We start from the raw sequence: 13743 nt of genomic DNA on the forward strand, positions 1-13743 counted from the left end.
ATACAGTTAGGAAACTTTTTTATTAGCTTACCTGGTGATAGAAGTAGAAGAGGGCAAAAAAGTGCCTGTATCTCACCTACAGCCATACCACATTGGATAGGCCCAATCTCGTCTGATCTTGGAAGCTAAGCAGTGTTGGGCCTGGTTAGTACTTGGGTGGGAGACCACCTGGGAACACCAGGTGCTGTAGGTTTTTTCACATTACTGGCAAATTATTTTTATTCTCTAGCTATTTAAATTGGAAACTTTTTCTTTTTATTGCCAGCACAGACATTTGGAAGAGGTCAAACAGACACAATAGCCATCACCTAAAGACTTACCACACTGTTTAGGCTCAATTCCAACTGCTTTTAGCAGCTAAACAGTGTTGAGCCTCTTTTGTAGTTTAATTTAAGACCCCCTGCTAATATCATGTCCTGTAGGTCTTTTTACTTTACCAACACATGATTTTTTTCAGTAAGCCAATACAGTTAGGAAACTTTTGTATTAGCTTACCTGGTGATAGAAGTAGAAGAGGGCAAAAAAGTGCCTGTATTTCACCTACAGCCATACCACATTGGATAGGCCCAATCTCGTCTGATCTTGGAAGCTAAGCAGTGTTGGGCCTGGTTAGTACTTGGGTGGGAGACCACCTGGGAACACCAGGTGCTGTAGGTTTTTTCACATTACTGGCAAATTGTTTTTATTCTCTAGCTATTTATATTGGAAACTTTTTCTTTTTATTGCCAGCACAGACATTTGGAAGAGGTCAAACAGACACACTAGCCATCACCTAAAGACTTACCACACTGTTTAGGCTCAATTCCAACTGCTTTTGGCAGCTAAATAGTGTTGAGCCTCTTTAGTAGTTTAATTTAAGACCCCCTGCTAATATCATGTCCTGTAGGTCTTTTTACATTACCAACACATGATTTTTTTCAGTAAGCCAATACAGTTAGGAAACTTTTTTATTAGCTTACCTGGTGATAGAAGTAGAAGAGGGCAAAAAAGTGCCTGTATCTCACCTACAGCCATACCACATTGGATAGGCCCAATCTCGTCTGATCTTGGAAGCTAAGCAGTGTTGGGCCTGGTTAGTACTTGGGTGGGAGACCACATGGGAACACCAGGTGCTGTAGGTTTTTTCACATTACAGGCAAATTGTTTTTATTCTCTAGCTATTTAAATTGGAAACTTTTTCTTTTTATTGCCAGTACAGACATTTGGAAGAGGTCAAACAGACACAATAGCCATCACCTAAAGACTTACCACACTGTTTAGGCCCAATTCCAACTGCTTTTGGCAGCTAAACAGAGTTGATCCTCTTTAGTAGTTTAATTTAAGACCCCCTGCTAATATCATGTCCTGTAGGTCTTTTTACATTACCAACACATGATTTTTTTCAGTAAGCCAATACAGTTAGGAAACTGTTTATTAGCTTACCTGGTGATAGAAGTAGAAGAGGGCAAAAAAGTGCCTGTATCTCACCTACAGCCATACCACATTGGATAGGCCCAATCTCGTCTGATCTTGGAAGCTAAGCAGTGTTGGGCCTGGTTAGTACTTGGGTGGGAGACCACATGGGAACACCAGGTGCTGTAGGTTTTTTCACATTACAGGCAAATTGTTTTTATTCTCTAGCTATTTAAATTGGAAACTTTTTCTTTTTATTGCCAGCACAGACATTTGGAAGAGGTCAAACAGACACAATAGCCATCACCTAAAGACTTACCACACTGTTTAGGCTCAATTCCAACTGCTTTTGGCAGCTAAACAGTGTTGAGCCTCTTTTGTAGTTTAATTTAAGACCCCCTGCTAATATCATGTCCTGTAGGTCTTTTTACATTACCAACACATGATTTTTTTCAGTAAGCCAATACAGTTAGGAAACTTTTTTATTAGCTTACCTGGTGATAGAAGTAGAAGAGGGCAAATAAGTGCCTGTATCTCACCTACAGCCATACCACATTGGATAGGCCCAATCTCATCTGAACTTATAAGCTAAGCAGTGTTGGGCCTGGTTAGTACTTGGGTGGGAGACCACATGGGAACACCAGGTGCTGTAGGTTTTTTCACATTACTGGCAAATTGTTTTTATTCTCTAGCTATTTATATTGGAAACTTTTTCATTTTATTGCCAGCACAGACATTTGGAAGAGGTCAAACAGACACAATAGCCATCACATAAAGACTTACCACACTGTTTAGGCCCAATTCCAACTGCTTTTGGCAGCTAAACAGTGTTGAGCCTGTTTAGTAGTTTAATTTAAGACCCCCTGCTAATATCAAGTCCTGTAGGTCTTTTTACATTACCAACACATGATTTTTTTTAAGTAAGCCAATACAGTTAGGAAACTTTTTTATTAGCTTACCTGGTGATAGAAGTAGAAGAGGGCAAAAAAGTGCCTGTATCTCACCTACAGCCATACCACATTGGATAGGCCCAATCTCCTCTGATCTTGGAAGCTAAGCAGTGTTGGGCCTGGTTAGTACTTGGGTGGGAGACCACCTGGGAACACCAGGTGCTGTAGGTTTTTTCACATTACTGGCAAATTATTTTTATTCTCTAGCTATTTAAATTGGAAACTTTTTCTTTTTATTGCCAGCACAGACATTTGGAAGAGGTCAAACAGACACAATAGCCATCACCTAAAGACTTACCACACTGTTTAGGCTCAATTCCAACTGCTTTTGGCAGCTAAACAGTGTTGAGCCTCTTTTGTAGTTTAATTTAAGACCCCCTGCTAATATCATGTCCTGTAGGTCTTTTTACTTTACCAACACATGATTTTTTTCAGTAAGCCAATACAGTTAGGAAACTTTTGTATTAGCTTACCTGGTGATAGAAGTAGAAGAGGGCAAAAAAGTGCCTGTATTTCACCTACAGCCATACCACATTGGAAAGGCCCAATCTCGTCTAATCTTGGAAGCTAAGCAGTGTTGGGCCTGGTTAGTACTTGAGTGGGAGACCACCTGGGAACACCAGGTGCTGTAGGTTTTTTCACATTACTGGCAAATTGTTTTTATTCTCTAGCTATTTATATTGGAAACTTTTTCTTTTTATTGCCAGCACAGACATTTGGAAGAGGTCAAACAGACACACTAGCCATCACCTAAAGACTTACCACACTGTTTAGGCTCAATTCCAACTGCTTTTGGCCGCTAAATAGTGTTGAGCCTCTTTAGTAGTTTAATTTAAGACCCCCTGCTAATATCATGTCCTGTAGGTCTTTTTACATTACCAACACATGATTTTTTTTAGTAAGCCAATACAGTTAGGAAACTTTTTTATTAGCTTACCTGGTGATAGAAGTAGAAGAGGGCAAAAAAGTGCCTGTATCTCACCTACAGCCATACCACATTGGATAGGCCCAATCTCGTCTGATCTTGGAAGCTAAGCAGTGTTGGGCCTGGTTAGTACTTGGGTGGGAGACCACATGGGAACACCAGGTGCTGTAGGTTTTTTCACATTACAGGCAAATTGTTTTTATTCTCTAGCTATTTAAATTGGAAACTTTTTCTTTTTATTGACAGTACAGACATTTGGAAGAGGTCAAACAGACACAATAGCCATCACCTAAAGACTTACCACACTGTTTAGGCCCAATTCCAACTGCTTTTGGCAGCTAAACAGAGTTGATCCTCTTTAGTAGTTTAAGTTAAGACCCCCTGCTAATATCATGTCCTGTAGGTCTTTTTACTTTACCAACACATGATTTTTTTCAGTAAGCCAATACAGTTAGGAAACTTTTGTATTAGCTTACCTGGTGATAGAAGTAGAAGAGGGCAAAAAAGTGCCTGTATTTCACCTACAGCCATACCACATTGGATAGGCCCAATCTTGTCTGATCTTGGAAGCTAAGCAGTGTTGGGCCTGGTTAGTACTTGGGTGGGAGACCACCTGGGAACACCAGGTGCTGTAGGTTTTTTCACATTACTGGCAAATTGTTTTTATTCTCTAGCTATTTATATTGGAAACTTTTTCTTTTTATTGCCAGCACAGACATTTGGAAGAGGTCAAACAGACACACTAGCCATCACCTAAAGACTTACCACACTGTTTAGGCTCAATTCCAACTGCTTTTGGCAGCTAAATAGTGTTGAGCCTCTTTAGTAGTTTAATTTAAGACCCCCTGCTAATATCATGTCCTGTAGGTCTTTTTACATTACCAACACATGATTTTTTTCAGTAAGCCAATACAGTTAGGAAACTTTTTTATTAGCTTACCTGGTGATAGAAGTAGAAGAGGGCAAAAAAGTGCCTGTATCTCACCTACAGCCATACCACATTGGATAGGCCCAATCTCGTCTGATCTTGGAAGCTAAGCAGTGTTGGGCCTGGTTAGTACTTGGGTGGGAGACCACATGGGAACACCAGGTGCTGTAGGTTTTTTCACATTACAGGCAAATTGTTTTTATTCTCTAGCTATTTAAATTGGAAACTTTTTCTTTTTATTGCCAGTACAGACATTTGGAAGAGGTCAAACAGACACAATAGCCATCACCTAAAGACTTACCACACTGTTTAGGCCCAATTCCAACTGCTTTTGGCAGCTAAACAGAGTTGATCCTCTTTAGTAGTTTAATTTAAGACCCCCTGCTAATATCATGTCCTGTAGGTCTTTTTACATTACCAACACATGATTTTTTTCAGTAAGCCAATACAGTTAGGAAACTGTTTATTAGCTTACCTGGTGATAGAAGTAGAAGAGGGCAAAAAAGTGCCTGTATCTCACCTACAGCCATACCACATTGGATAGGCCCAATCTCGTCTGATCTTGGAAGCTAAGCAGTGTTGGGCCTGGTTAGTACTTGGGTGGGAGACCACATGGGAACACCAGGTGCTGTAGGTTTTTTCACATTACAGGCAAATTGTTTTTATTCTCTAGCTATTTAAATTGGAAACTTTTTCTTTTTATTGCCAGCACAGACATTTGGAAGAGGTCAAACAGACACAATAGCCATCACCTAAAGACTTACCACACTGTTTAGGCTCAATTCCAACTGCTTTTGGCAGCTAAACAGTGTTGAGCCTCTTTTGTAGTTTAATTTAAGACCCCCTGCTAATATCATGTCCTGTAGGTCTTTTTACATTACCAACACATGATTTTTTTCAGTAAGCCAATACAGTTAGGAAACTTTTTTATTAGCTTACCTGGTGATAGAAGTAGAAGAGGGCAAATAAGTGCCTGTATCTCACCTACAGCCATACCACATTGGATAGGCCCAATCTCATCTGAACTTATAAGCTAAGCAGTGTTGGTCCTGGTTAGTACTTGGGTGGGAGACCACATGGGAACACCAGGTGCTGTAGGTTTTTTCACATTACTGGCAAATTGTTTTTATTCTCTAGCTATTTATATTGGAAACTTTTTCATTTTATTGCCAGCACAGACATTTGGAAGAGGTCAAACAGACACAATAGCCATCACATAAAGACTTACCACACTGTTTAGGCCCAATTCCAACTGCTTTTGGCAGCTAAACAGTGTTGAGCCTCTTTAGTAGTTTAATTTAAGACCCCCTGCTAATATCAAGTCCTGTAGGTCTTTTTACATTACCAACACATGATTTTTTTTAAGTAAGCCAATACAGTTAGGAAACTTTTTTATTAGCTTACCTGGTGATAGAAGTAGAAGAGGGCAAAAAAGTGCCTGTATCTCACCTACAGCCATACCACATTGGATAGGCCCAATCTCGTCTGATCTTGGAAGCTAAGCAGTGTTGGGCCTGGTTAGTACTTGGGTGGGAGACCACCTGGGAACACCAGGTGCTGTAGGTTTTTTCACATTACTGGCAAATTATTTTTATTCTCTAGCTATTTAAATTGGAAACTTTTTCTTTTTATTGCCAGCACAGACATTTGGAAGAGGTCAAACAGACACAATAGCCATCACCTAAAGACTTACCACACTGTTTAGGCTCAATTCCAACTGCTTTTGGCAGCTAAACAGTGTTGAGCCTCTTTTGTAGTTTAATTTAAGACCCCCTGCTAATATCATGTCCTGTAGGTCTTTTTACTTTACCAACACATGATTTTTTTCAGTAAGCCAATACAGTTAGGAAACTTTTGTATTAGCTTACCTGGTGATAGAAGTAGAAGAGGGCAAAAAAGTGCCTGTATTTCACCTACAGCCATACCACATTGGATAGGCCCAATCTCGTCTAATCTTGGAAGCTAAGCAGTGTTGGGCCTGGTTAGTACTTGGGTGGGAGACCACCTGGGAACACCAGGTGCTGTAGGTTTTTTCACATTACTGGCAAATCGTTTTTTCTTCTCTAGCTATTTATATTGGAAACTTTTTCTTTTTATTGCCAGCACAGACATTTGGAAGAGGTCAAACAGACACACTAGCCATCACCTAAAGACTTACCACACTGTTTAGGCTCAATTCCAACTGCTTTTGGCCGCTAAATAGTGTTGAGCCTCTTTAGTAGTTTAATTTAAGACCCCCTGCTAATATCATGTCCTGTAGGTCTTTTTACATTACCAACACATGATTTTTTTTAGTAAGCCAATACAGTTAGGAAACTTTTTTATTAGCTTACCTGGTGATAGAAGTAGAAGAGGGCAAAAAAGTGCCTGTATCTCACCTACAGCCATACCACATTGGATAGGCCCAATCTAATCTGATCTTGGAAGCTAAGCAGTGTTGGGCCTGGTTAGTACTTGGGTGGGAGACCACATGGGAACACCAGGTGCTGTAGGTTTTTTCACATAACAGGCAAATTGTTTTTATTCTCTAGCTATTTAAATTGGAAACTTTTTCTTTTTATTGCCAGTACAGACATTTGGAAGAGGTCAAACAGACACAATAGCCATCACCTAAAGACTTACCACACTGTTTAGGCCCAATTCCAACTGCTTTTGGCAGCTAAACAGAGTTGATCCTCTTTAGTAGTTTAAGTTAAGACCCCCTGCTAATATCATGTCCTGTAGGTCTTTTTACATTACCAACACATGATTTTTTTCAGTAAGCCAATACAGTTAGGAAACTGTTTATTAGCTTACCTGGTGATAGAAGTAGAAGAGGGCAAAAAAGTACCTGTATCTCACCTACAGCCATACCACATTGGAAAGGCCCAATCTCGTCTGATCTTGGAAGCTAAGCAGTGTTGGGCCTGGTTAGTACTTGGGTGGGAAACCACATGGGAACACCAGGTGCTGTAGGTTTTTTCACATTACAGGCAAATTGTTTTTATTCTCTAGCTATTTAAATTGGAAACTTTTTCTTTTTATTGCCAGTACAGACATGTGGAAGAGGTAAACAGACACAATAGCCATCACCTAAAGACTTACCACACTGTTTAGGCCCAATTCCAACTGCTTTTGGCAGCTAAACAGTGTTGAGCCTCTTTAGTAGTTTAATTTAAGACCCCCTGCTAATATCATGTCCTGTAGGTCTTTTTACATTACCAACACATGATATTTTTCATTAAGCCAATACAGTTAGGAAACTTTTTTATTAGCTTACCTGGTGATAGAAGTAGAAGAGGGCAAAAAAGTGCATTTATCTCACCTACAGCCATACCACATTGGATAGGCCCAATCTTGTTTGATCTTGGAAGCTAAGCAGTGTTGGGCCTGGTTAGTACTTGGGTGGGAGACCACATGGGAACACCAGGTGCTGTAGTTTTTTTCACATTACAGGCAAATTGTTTTTATTCTCTAGCTATTTAAATTGGAAACTTTTTCTTTTTATTGCCAGTACAGACATTTGGAAGAGGTCAAACAGACACAATAGCCATCACCTAAAGACTTACCACACTGTTTAGGCCCAATTCCAACTGCTTTTGGCAGCTAAACAGTGTTGAGCCTCTTTAGTAGTTTAATTTAAGACCCCTGCTAATATCATGTCCTGTAGGTCTTTTTACATTACCAACACATGATTTTTTTCAGTAAGCCAATACAGTTAGGAAACTTTTTTATTAGCTTACCTGGTGATAGAAGTAGAAGAGGGCAAAAAAGTGCCTGTATCTCACCTACAGCCATACCACATTGGATAGGCCCAATCTCGTCTGATCTTGGAAGCTAAGCAGTGTTGGGCCTGGTTAGTACTTGGGTGGGAGACCACATGGGAACACCAGGTGCTGTAGGTTTTTTCACATTATAGGCAAATTGTTTTTATTCTCTAGCTATTTAAATTGGAAACTTTTTCTTTTTATTGCCAGCACAGACATTTGGAAGAGGTCAAACAGACACAATAGCCATCACCTAAAGACTTACCACACTGTTTAGGCTCAATTCCAACTGCTTTTGGCAGCTAAACAGTGTTGAGCCTCTTTTGTAGTTTAATTTAAGACCCCCTGCTAATATCATGTCCTGTAGGTCTTTTTACATTACCAACACATGATTTTTTTCAGTAAGCCAATACAGTTAGGAAACTTTTTTATTAGCTTACCTGGTGATAGAAGTAGAAGAGGGCAAATAAGTGCCTGTATCTCACCTACAGCCATACCACATTGGATAGGCCCAATCTCGTCTGATCTTGGAAGCTAAGCAGTGTTGGGCCTGGTTAGTACTTGGGTGGGAGACCACATGGGAACACCAGGTGCTGTAGGTTTTTTCACATTACAGGCAAATTGTTTTTATTCTCTAGCTATTTAAATTGGAAACTTTTTCTTTTTATTGCCAGCACAGACATTTGGAAGAGGTCAAACAGACACAATAGCCATCACCTAAAGACTTACCACACTGTTTAGGCCCAATTCCAACTGCTTTTGGCAGCTAAACAGAGTTGATCCTCTTTAGTAGTTTAATTTAAGACCCCCTGCTAATATCATGTCCTGTAGGTCTTTTTACATTACCAACACATGATTTTTTTCAGTAAGCCAATACAGTTAGGAAACTGTTTATTAGCTTACCTGGTGATAGAAGTAGAAGAGGGCAAAAAAGTGCCTGTATCTCACCTACAGACATACCACATTGGATAGGCCCAATCTCGTCTGATCTTGGAAGCTAAGCAGTGTTGGGCCTGGTTAGTACTTGGGTGGGAGACCACATGGGAACACCAGGTGCTGTAGGTTTTTTCACATTACAGGCAAATTGTTTTTATTCTCTAGCTTAAATTGGAAACTTTTTCTTTTTATTGCCAGTACAGACATGTGGAAGAGGTCAAACAGACACAATAGCCATCACCTAAAGACTTACCACACTGTTTAGGCCCAATTCCAACTGCTTTTGGCAGCTAAACAGTGTTGAGCCTCTTTAGTAGTTTAATTTAAGACCCCCTGCTAATATCATGTCCTGTAGGTCTTTTTACATTACCAACACATGATTTTTTTCATTAAGCCAATACAGTTAGGAAACTTTTTTATCAGCTTACCTGGTGATAGAAGTAGAAGAGGGCAAAAAAGTGCCTGTATCTCACCTACAGCCATACCACATTGGATAGGCCCAATCTTGTCTGATCTTGGAAGCTAAGCAGTGTTGGGCCTGGTTAGTACTTGGGTGGGAGACCACCTGGGAACACCAGGTGCTGTAGGTTTTTTCACATTACTGGCAAATTGTTTTTATTCTCTAGCTATTTATATTGGAAACTTTTTCTTTTTATTGCCAGCACAGACATTTGGAAGAGGTCAAACAGACACACTAGCCATCACCTAAAGACTTACCACACTGTTTAGGCTCAATTCCAACTGCTTTTGGCCGCTAAATAGTGTTGAGCCTCTTTAGTAGTTTAATTTAAGACCCCCTGCTAATATCATGTCCTGTAGGTCTTTTTACATTACCAACACATGATTTTTTTCAGTAAGCCAATACAGTTAGGAAACTTTTTTATTAGCTTACCTGGTGATAGAAGTAGAAGAGGGCAAAAAAGTGCCTGTATCTCACCTACAGCCATACCACATTGGATAGGCCCAATCTCGTCTGATCTTGGAAGCTAAGCAGTGTTGGGCCTGGTTAGTACTTGGGTGGGAGACCACATGGGAACACCAGGTGCTGTAGGTTTTTTCACATTACAGGCAAATTGTTTTTATTCTCTAGCTATTTAAATTGGAAACTTTTTCTTTTTATTGCCAGTACAGACATTTGGAAGAGGTCAAACAGACACAATAGCCATCACTTAAAGACTTACCACACTGTTTAGGCCCAATTCCAACTGCTTTTGGCAGCTAAACAGAGTTGATCCTCTTTAGTAGTTTAAGTTAAGACCCCCTGCTAATATCATGTCCTGTAGGTCTTTTTACATTACAAACACATGATTTTTTTCAGTAAGCCAATACAGTTAGGAAACTGTTTATTAGCTTACCTGGTGATAGAAGTAGAAGAGGGCAAAAAAGTGCCTGTATCTCACCTACAGCCATACCACATTGGAAAGGCCCAATCTCGTCTGATCTTGGAAGCTAAGCAGTGTTGGGCCTGGTTAGTACTTGGGTGGGAAACCACATGGGAACACCAGGTGCTGTAGGTTTTTTCACATTACAGGCAAATTGTTTTTATTCTCTAGCTATTTAAATTGGAAACTTTTTCTTTTTATTGCCAGTACAGACATGTGGAAGAGGTAAACAGACACAATAGCCATCACCTAAAGACTTACCACACTGTTTAGGCCCAATTCCAACTGCTTTTGGCAGCTAAACAGTGTTGAGCCTCTTTAGTAGTTTAATTTAAGACCCCCTGCTAATATCATGTCCTGTAGGTCTTTTTACATTACCAACACATGATATTTTTCATTAAGCCAATACAGTTAGGAAACTTTTTTATTAGCTTACCTGGTGATAGAAGTAGAAGAGGGCAAAAAAGTGCATTTATCTCACCTACAGCCATACCACATTGGATAGGCCCAATCTTGTTTGATCTTGGAAGCTAAGCAGTGTTGGGCCTGGTTAGTACTTGGGTGGGAGACCACATGGGAACACCAGGTGCTGTAGGTTTTTTCACATTACAGGCAAATTGTTTTTATTCTCTAGCTATTTAAATTGGAAACTTTTTCTTTTTATTGCCAGTACAGACATTTGGAAGAGGTCAAACAGACACAATAGCCATCACCTAAAGACTTACCACACTGTTTAGGCCCAATTCCAACTGCTTTTGGCAGCTAAACAGTGTTGAGCCTCTTTAGTAGTTTAATTTAAGACCCCTGCTAATATCATGTCCTGTAGGTCTTTTTACATTACCAACACATGATTTTTTTCAGTAAGCCAATACAGTTAGGAAACTTTTTTATTAGCTTACCTGGTGATAGAAGTAGAAGAGGGCAAAAAAGTGCCTGTATCTCACCTACAGCCATACCACATTGGATAGGCCCAATCTCGTCTGATCTTGGAAGCTAAGCAGTGTTGGGCCTGGTTAGTACTTGGGTGGGAGACCACATGGGAACACCAGGTGCTGTAGGTTTTTTCACATTATAGGCAAATTGTTTTTATTCTCTAGCTATTTAAATTGGAAACTTTTTCTTTTTATTGCCAGCACAGACATTTGGAAGAGGTCAAACAGACACAATAGCCATCACCTAAAGACTTACCACACTGTTTAGGCTCAATTCCAACTGCTTTTGGCAGCTAAACAGTGTTGAGCCTCTTTTGTAGTTTAATTTAAGACCCCCTGCTAATATCATGTCCTGTAGGTCTTTTTACATTACCAACACATGATTTTTTTCAGTAAGCCAATACAGTTAGGAAACTTTTTTATTAGCTTACCTGGTGATAGAAGTAGAAGAGGGCAAATAAGTGCCTGTATCTCACCTACAGCCATACCACATTGGATAGGCCCAATCTCGTCTGATCTTGGAAGCTAAGCAGTGTTGGGCCTGGTTAGTACTTGGGTGGGAGACCACATGGGAACACCAGGTGCTGTAGGTTTTTTCACATTACAGGCAAATTGTTTTTATTCTCTAGCTATTTAAATTGGAAACTTTTTCTTTTTATTGCCAGCACAGACATTTGGAAGAGGTCAAACAGACACAATAGCCATCACCTAAAGACTTACCACACTGTTTAGGCCCAATTCCAACTGCTTTTGGCAGCTAAACAGAGTTGATCCTCTTTAGTAGTTTAATTTAAGACCCCCTGCTAATATCATGTCCTGTAGGTCTTTTTACATTACCAACACATGATTTTTTTTAAGTAAGCCAATACAGTTAGGAAACTGTTTATTAGCTTACCTGGTGATAGAAGTAGAAGAGGGCAAAAAAGTGCCTGTATCTCACCTACAGACATACCACATTGGATAGGCCCAATCTCGTCTGATCTTGGAAGCTAAGCAGTGTTGGGCCTGGTTAGTACGTGGGTGGGAGACCACATGGGAACACCAGGTGCTGTAGGTTTTTTCACATTACAGGCAAATTGTTTTTATTCTCTAGCTTAAATTGGAAACTTTTTCTTTTTATTGCCAGTACAGACATGTGGAAGAGGTCAAACAGACACAATAGCCATCACCTAAAGACTTACCACACTGTTTAGGCCCAATTCCAACTGCTTTTGGCAGCTAAACAGTGTTGAGCCTCTTTAGTAGTTTAATTTAAGACCCCCTGCTAATATCATGTCCTGTAGGTCTTTTTACATTACCAACACATGATTTTTTTTCATTAAGCCAATACAGTTAGGAAACTTTTTTATTAGCTTACCTGGTGATAGAAGTAGAAGAGGGCAAAAAAGTGCCTGTATCTCACCTACAGCCATACCACATTGGATAGGCCCAATCTTGTCTGATCTTGGAAGCTAAGCAGTGTTGGGCCTGGTTAGTACTTGGGTGGGAGACCACATGGGAACACCAGGTGCTGTAGGTTTTTTCACATTACAGGCAAATTGTTTTTATTCTCTAGCTATTTAAATTGGAAACTTTTTCTTTTTATTGCCAGCACAGACATTTGGAAGAGGTCAAACAGACACAATAGCCATCACCTAAAGACTTACCACACTGTTTAGGCCCAATTCCAACTGCTTTTGGCAGCTAAACAGTGTTGAGCCTCTTTAGTAGTTTAATTTAAGACCCCTGCTAATATCATGTCCTGTAGGTCTTTTTACATTACCAACACATGATTTTTTTTAAGTAAGCCAATACAGTTAGGAAACTTTTTTATTAGCTTACCTGGTGATAGAAGTAGAAGAGGGCAAAAAAGTGCCTGTATCTCACCTACAGCCATACCACATTGGGTAGGCCCAATCTCGTCTGATCTTGGAAGCTAAGCAGTGTTGGGCCTGGTTAGTACTTGGGTGGGAGACCACATGGGAACACCAGGTGCTGTAGGTTTTTTCACATTACAGGCAAATTGTTTTTATTCTCTAGCTATTTAAATTGGAAACTTTTTCTTTTTATTGCCAGTACAGACATTTGGAAGAGGTCAAACAGACACAATAGCCATCACCTAAAGACTTACCACACTGTTTAGGCCCAATTCCAACTGCTTTTGGCAGCTAAACAGAGTTGATCCTCTTTAGTAGTTTAATTTAAGACCCCCTGCTAATATCATGTCCTGTAGGTCTTTTTACATTACCAACACATGATTTTTTTCAGTAAGCCAATACAGTTAGGAAACTGTTTATTAGCTTACCTGGTGATAGAAGTAGAAGAGGGCAAAAAAGTGCCTGTATCTCACCTACAGACATACCACATTGGATAGGCCCAATCTCGTCTGATCTTGGAAGCTAAGCAGTGTTGGGCCTGGTTAGTACTTGGGTGGGAGACCACATGGGAACACCAGGTGCTGTAGGTTTTTTCACATTACAGGCAAATTGTTTTTATTCTCTAGCTATTTAAATTGGAAACTTTTTCTTTTTATTGCCAGTACAGACATGTGGAAGAGGTCAAACAGACACAAT

General features: G+C 39.9%; 29 non-coding genes and 1 pseudogene across 29 annotated transcripts; all 30 read left to right on the plus strand.

The window, feature by feature from the left end:
- Nucleotides 1-74: 74 nt before the first annotated feature.
- On the plus strand, nucleotides 75-193 carry LOC146015854 (5S ribosomal RNA). Its single transcript, XR_014448762.1, has one exon. It is a non-coding gene; the product is annotated as a 5S ribosomal RNA (ribosomal RNA).
- A 345-nt stretch (nucleotides 194-538) lies between these two features.
- Nucleotides 539-657, plus strand: LOC146015866 (5S ribosomal RNA). Its single transcript, XR_014448774.1, has one exon. It is a non-coding gene; the product is annotated as a 5S ribosomal RNA (ribosomal RNA).
- A 345-nt stretch (nucleotides 658-1002) lies between these two features.
- Nucleotides 1003-1121, plus strand: LOC146013447 (5S ribosomal RNA). The gene has a single exon (XR_014446423.1). It is a non-coding gene; the product is annotated as a 5S ribosomal RNA (ribosomal RNA).
- Nucleotides 1122-1465: 344 nt separating this feature from the next.
- Nucleotides 1466-1584, plus strand: LOC146013448 (5S ribosomal RNA). The gene has a single exon (XR_014446424.1). It is a non-coding gene; the product is annotated as a 5S ribosomal RNA (ribosomal RNA).
- Nucleotides 1585-1929: 345 nt separating this feature from the next.
- LOC146017158 (5S ribosomal RNA) lies at nucleotides 1930-2048 on the plus strand. Its single transcript, XR_014450031.1, has one exon. It is a non-coding gene; the product is annotated as a 5S ribosomal RNA (ribosomal RNA).
- Nucleotides 2049-2394: 346 nt separating this feature from the next.
- LOC146014298 (5S ribosomal RNA) lies at nucleotides 2395-2513 on the plus strand. The gene has a single exon (XR_014447247.1). It is a non-coding gene; the product is annotated as a 5S ribosomal RNA (ribosomal RNA).
- A 345-nt stretch (nucleotides 2514-2858) lies between these two features.
- LOC146016596 (5S ribosomal RNA) lies at nucleotides 2859-2977 on the plus strand. Its single transcript, XR_014449482.1, has one exon. It is a non-coding gene; the product is annotated as a 5S ribosomal RNA (ribosomal RNA).
- Nucleotides 2978-3322: 345 nt separating this feature from the next.
- On the plus strand, nucleotides 3323-3441 carry LOC146013449 (5S ribosomal RNA). The gene has a single exon (XR_014446425.1). It is a non-coding gene; the product is annotated as a 5S ribosomal RNA (ribosomal RNA).
- Nucleotides 3442-3786: 345 nt separating this feature from the next.
- LOC146015449 (5S ribosomal RNA) lies at nucleotides 3787-3905 on the plus strand. The gene has a single exon (XR_014448370.1). It is a non-coding gene; the product is annotated as a 5S ribosomal RNA (ribosomal RNA).
- A 345-nt stretch (nucleotides 3906-4250) lies between these two features.
- On the plus strand, nucleotides 4251-4369 carry LOC146013450 (5S ribosomal RNA). The gene has a single exon (XR_014446426.1). It is a non-coding gene; the product is annotated as a 5S ribosomal RNA (ribosomal RNA).
- A 344-nt stretch (nucleotides 4370-4713) lies between these two features.
- Nucleotides 4714-4832, plus strand: LOC146013451 (5S ribosomal RNA). The gene has a single exon (XR_014446427.1). It is a non-coding gene; the product is annotated as a 5S ribosomal RNA (ribosomal RNA).
- Nucleotides 4833-5177: 345 nt separating this feature from the next.
- On the plus strand, nucleotides 5178-5296 carry LOC146010909 (5S ribosomal RNA; annotated as a pseudogene).
- A 346-nt stretch (nucleotides 5297-5642) lies between these two features.
- Nucleotides 5643-5761, plus strand: LOC146015877 (5S ribosomal RNA). Its single transcript, XR_014448785.1, has one exon. It is a non-coding gene; the product is annotated as a 5S ribosomal RNA (ribosomal RNA).
- A 345-nt stretch (nucleotides 5762-6106) lies between these two features.
- Nucleotides 6107-6225, plus strand: LOC146016103 (5S ribosomal RNA). The gene has a single exon (XR_014449004.1). It is a non-coding gene; the product is annotated as a 5S ribosomal RNA (ribosomal RNA).
- Nucleotides 6226-6571: 346 nt separating this feature from the next.
- On the plus strand, nucleotides 6572-6690 carry LOC146015591 (5S ribosomal RNA). The gene has a single exon (XR_014448508.1). It is a non-coding gene; the product is annotated as a 5S ribosomal RNA (ribosomal RNA).
- A 344-nt stretch (nucleotides 6691-7034) lies between these two features.
- LOC146014109 (5S ribosomal RNA) lies at nucleotides 7035-7153 on the plus strand. Its single transcript, XR_014447064.1, has one exon. It is a non-coding gene; the product is annotated as a 5S ribosomal RNA (ribosomal RNA).
- A 344-nt stretch (nucleotides 7154-7497) lies between these two features.
- On the plus strand, nucleotides 7498-7616 carry LOC146017430 (5S ribosomal RNA). Its single transcript, XR_014450302.1, has one exon. It is a non-coding gene; the product is annotated as a 5S ribosomal RNA (ribosomal RNA).
- Nucleotides 7617-7960: 344 nt separating this feature from the next.
- LOC146013454 (5S ribosomal RNA) lies at nucleotides 7961-8079 on the plus strand. The gene has a single exon (XR_014446429.1). It is a non-coding gene; the product is annotated as a 5S ribosomal RNA (ribosomal RNA).
- A 345-nt stretch (nucleotides 8080-8424) lies between these two features.
- LOC146013455 (5S ribosomal RNA) lies at nucleotides 8425-8543 on the plus strand. The gene has a single exon (XR_014446430.1). It is a non-coding gene; the product is annotated as a 5S ribosomal RNA (ribosomal RNA).
- A 344-nt stretch (nucleotides 8544-8887) lies between these two features.
- On the plus strand, nucleotides 8888-9006 carry LOC146016190 (5S ribosomal RNA). The gene has a single exon (XR_014449087.1). It is a non-coding gene; the product is annotated as a 5S ribosomal RNA (ribosomal RNA).
- A 342-nt stretch (nucleotides 9007-9348) lies between these two features.
- Nucleotides 9349-9467, plus strand: LOC146015451 (5S ribosomal RNA). Its single transcript, XR_014448372.1, has one exon. It is a non-coding gene; the product is annotated as a 5S ribosomal RNA (ribosomal RNA).
- Nucleotides 9468-9812: 345 nt separating this feature from the next.
- LOC146013456 (5S ribosomal RNA) lies at nucleotides 9813-9931 on the plus strand. Its single transcript, XR_014446431.1, has one exon. It is a non-coding gene; the product is annotated as a 5S ribosomal RNA (ribosomal RNA).
- A 344-nt stretch (nucleotides 9932-10275) lies between these two features.
- LOC146014111 (5S ribosomal RNA) lies at nucleotides 10276-10394 on the plus strand. Its single transcript, XR_014447066.1, has one exon. It is a non-coding gene; the product is annotated as a 5S ribosomal RNA (ribosomal RNA).
- Nucleotides 10395-10738: 344 nt separating this feature from the next.
- On the plus strand, nucleotides 10739-10857 carry LOC146016480 (5S ribosomal RNA). The gene has a single exon (XR_014449372.1). It is a non-coding gene; the product is annotated as a 5S ribosomal RNA (ribosomal RNA).
- Nucleotides 10858-11201: 344 nt separating this feature from the next.
- LOC146013457 (5S ribosomal RNA) lies at nucleotides 11202-11320 on the plus strand. Its single transcript, XR_014446432.1, has one exon. It is a non-coding gene; the product is annotated as a 5S ribosomal RNA (ribosomal RNA).
- A 345-nt stretch (nucleotides 11321-11665) lies between these two features.
- LOC146013458 (5S ribosomal RNA) lies at nucleotides 11666-11784 on the plus strand. Its single transcript, XR_014446433.1, has one exon. It is a non-coding gene; the product is annotated as a 5S ribosomal RNA (ribosomal RNA).
- A 345-nt stretch (nucleotides 11785-12129) lies between these two features.
- LOC146010311 (5S ribosomal RNA) lies at nucleotides 12130-12248 on the plus strand. The gene has a single exon (XR_014444825.1). It is a non-coding gene; the product is annotated as a 5S ribosomal RNA (ribosomal RNA).
- A 343-nt stretch (nucleotides 12249-12591) lies between these two features.
- Nucleotides 12592-12710, plus strand: LOC146015907 (5S ribosomal RNA). The gene has a single exon (XR_014448814.1). It is a non-coding gene; the product is annotated as a 5S ribosomal RNA (ribosomal RNA).
- A 345-nt stretch (nucleotides 12711-13055) lies between these two features.
- LOC146014719 (5S ribosomal RNA) lies at nucleotides 13056-13174 on the plus strand. The gene has a single exon (XR_014447664.1). It is a non-coding gene; the product is annotated as a 5S ribosomal RNA (ribosomal RNA).
- Nucleotides 13175-13518: 344 nt separating this feature from the next.
- LOC146016191 (5S ribosomal RNA) lies at nucleotides 13519-13637 on the plus strand. Its single transcript, XR_014449088.1, has one exon. It is a non-coding gene; the product is annotated as a 5S ribosomal RNA (ribosomal RNA).
- Nucleotides 13638-13743: the final 106 nt, after the last annotated feature.

This window comes from Crinia signifera, chromosome 6, assembly GCF_055691185.1.
Source record: "Crinia signifera chromosome 6, ASM5569118v1, whole genome shotgun sequence".
Lineage (NCBI taxonomy): Eukaryota > Metazoa > Chordata > Amphibia > Anura > Myobatrachidae > Crinia > Crinia signifera.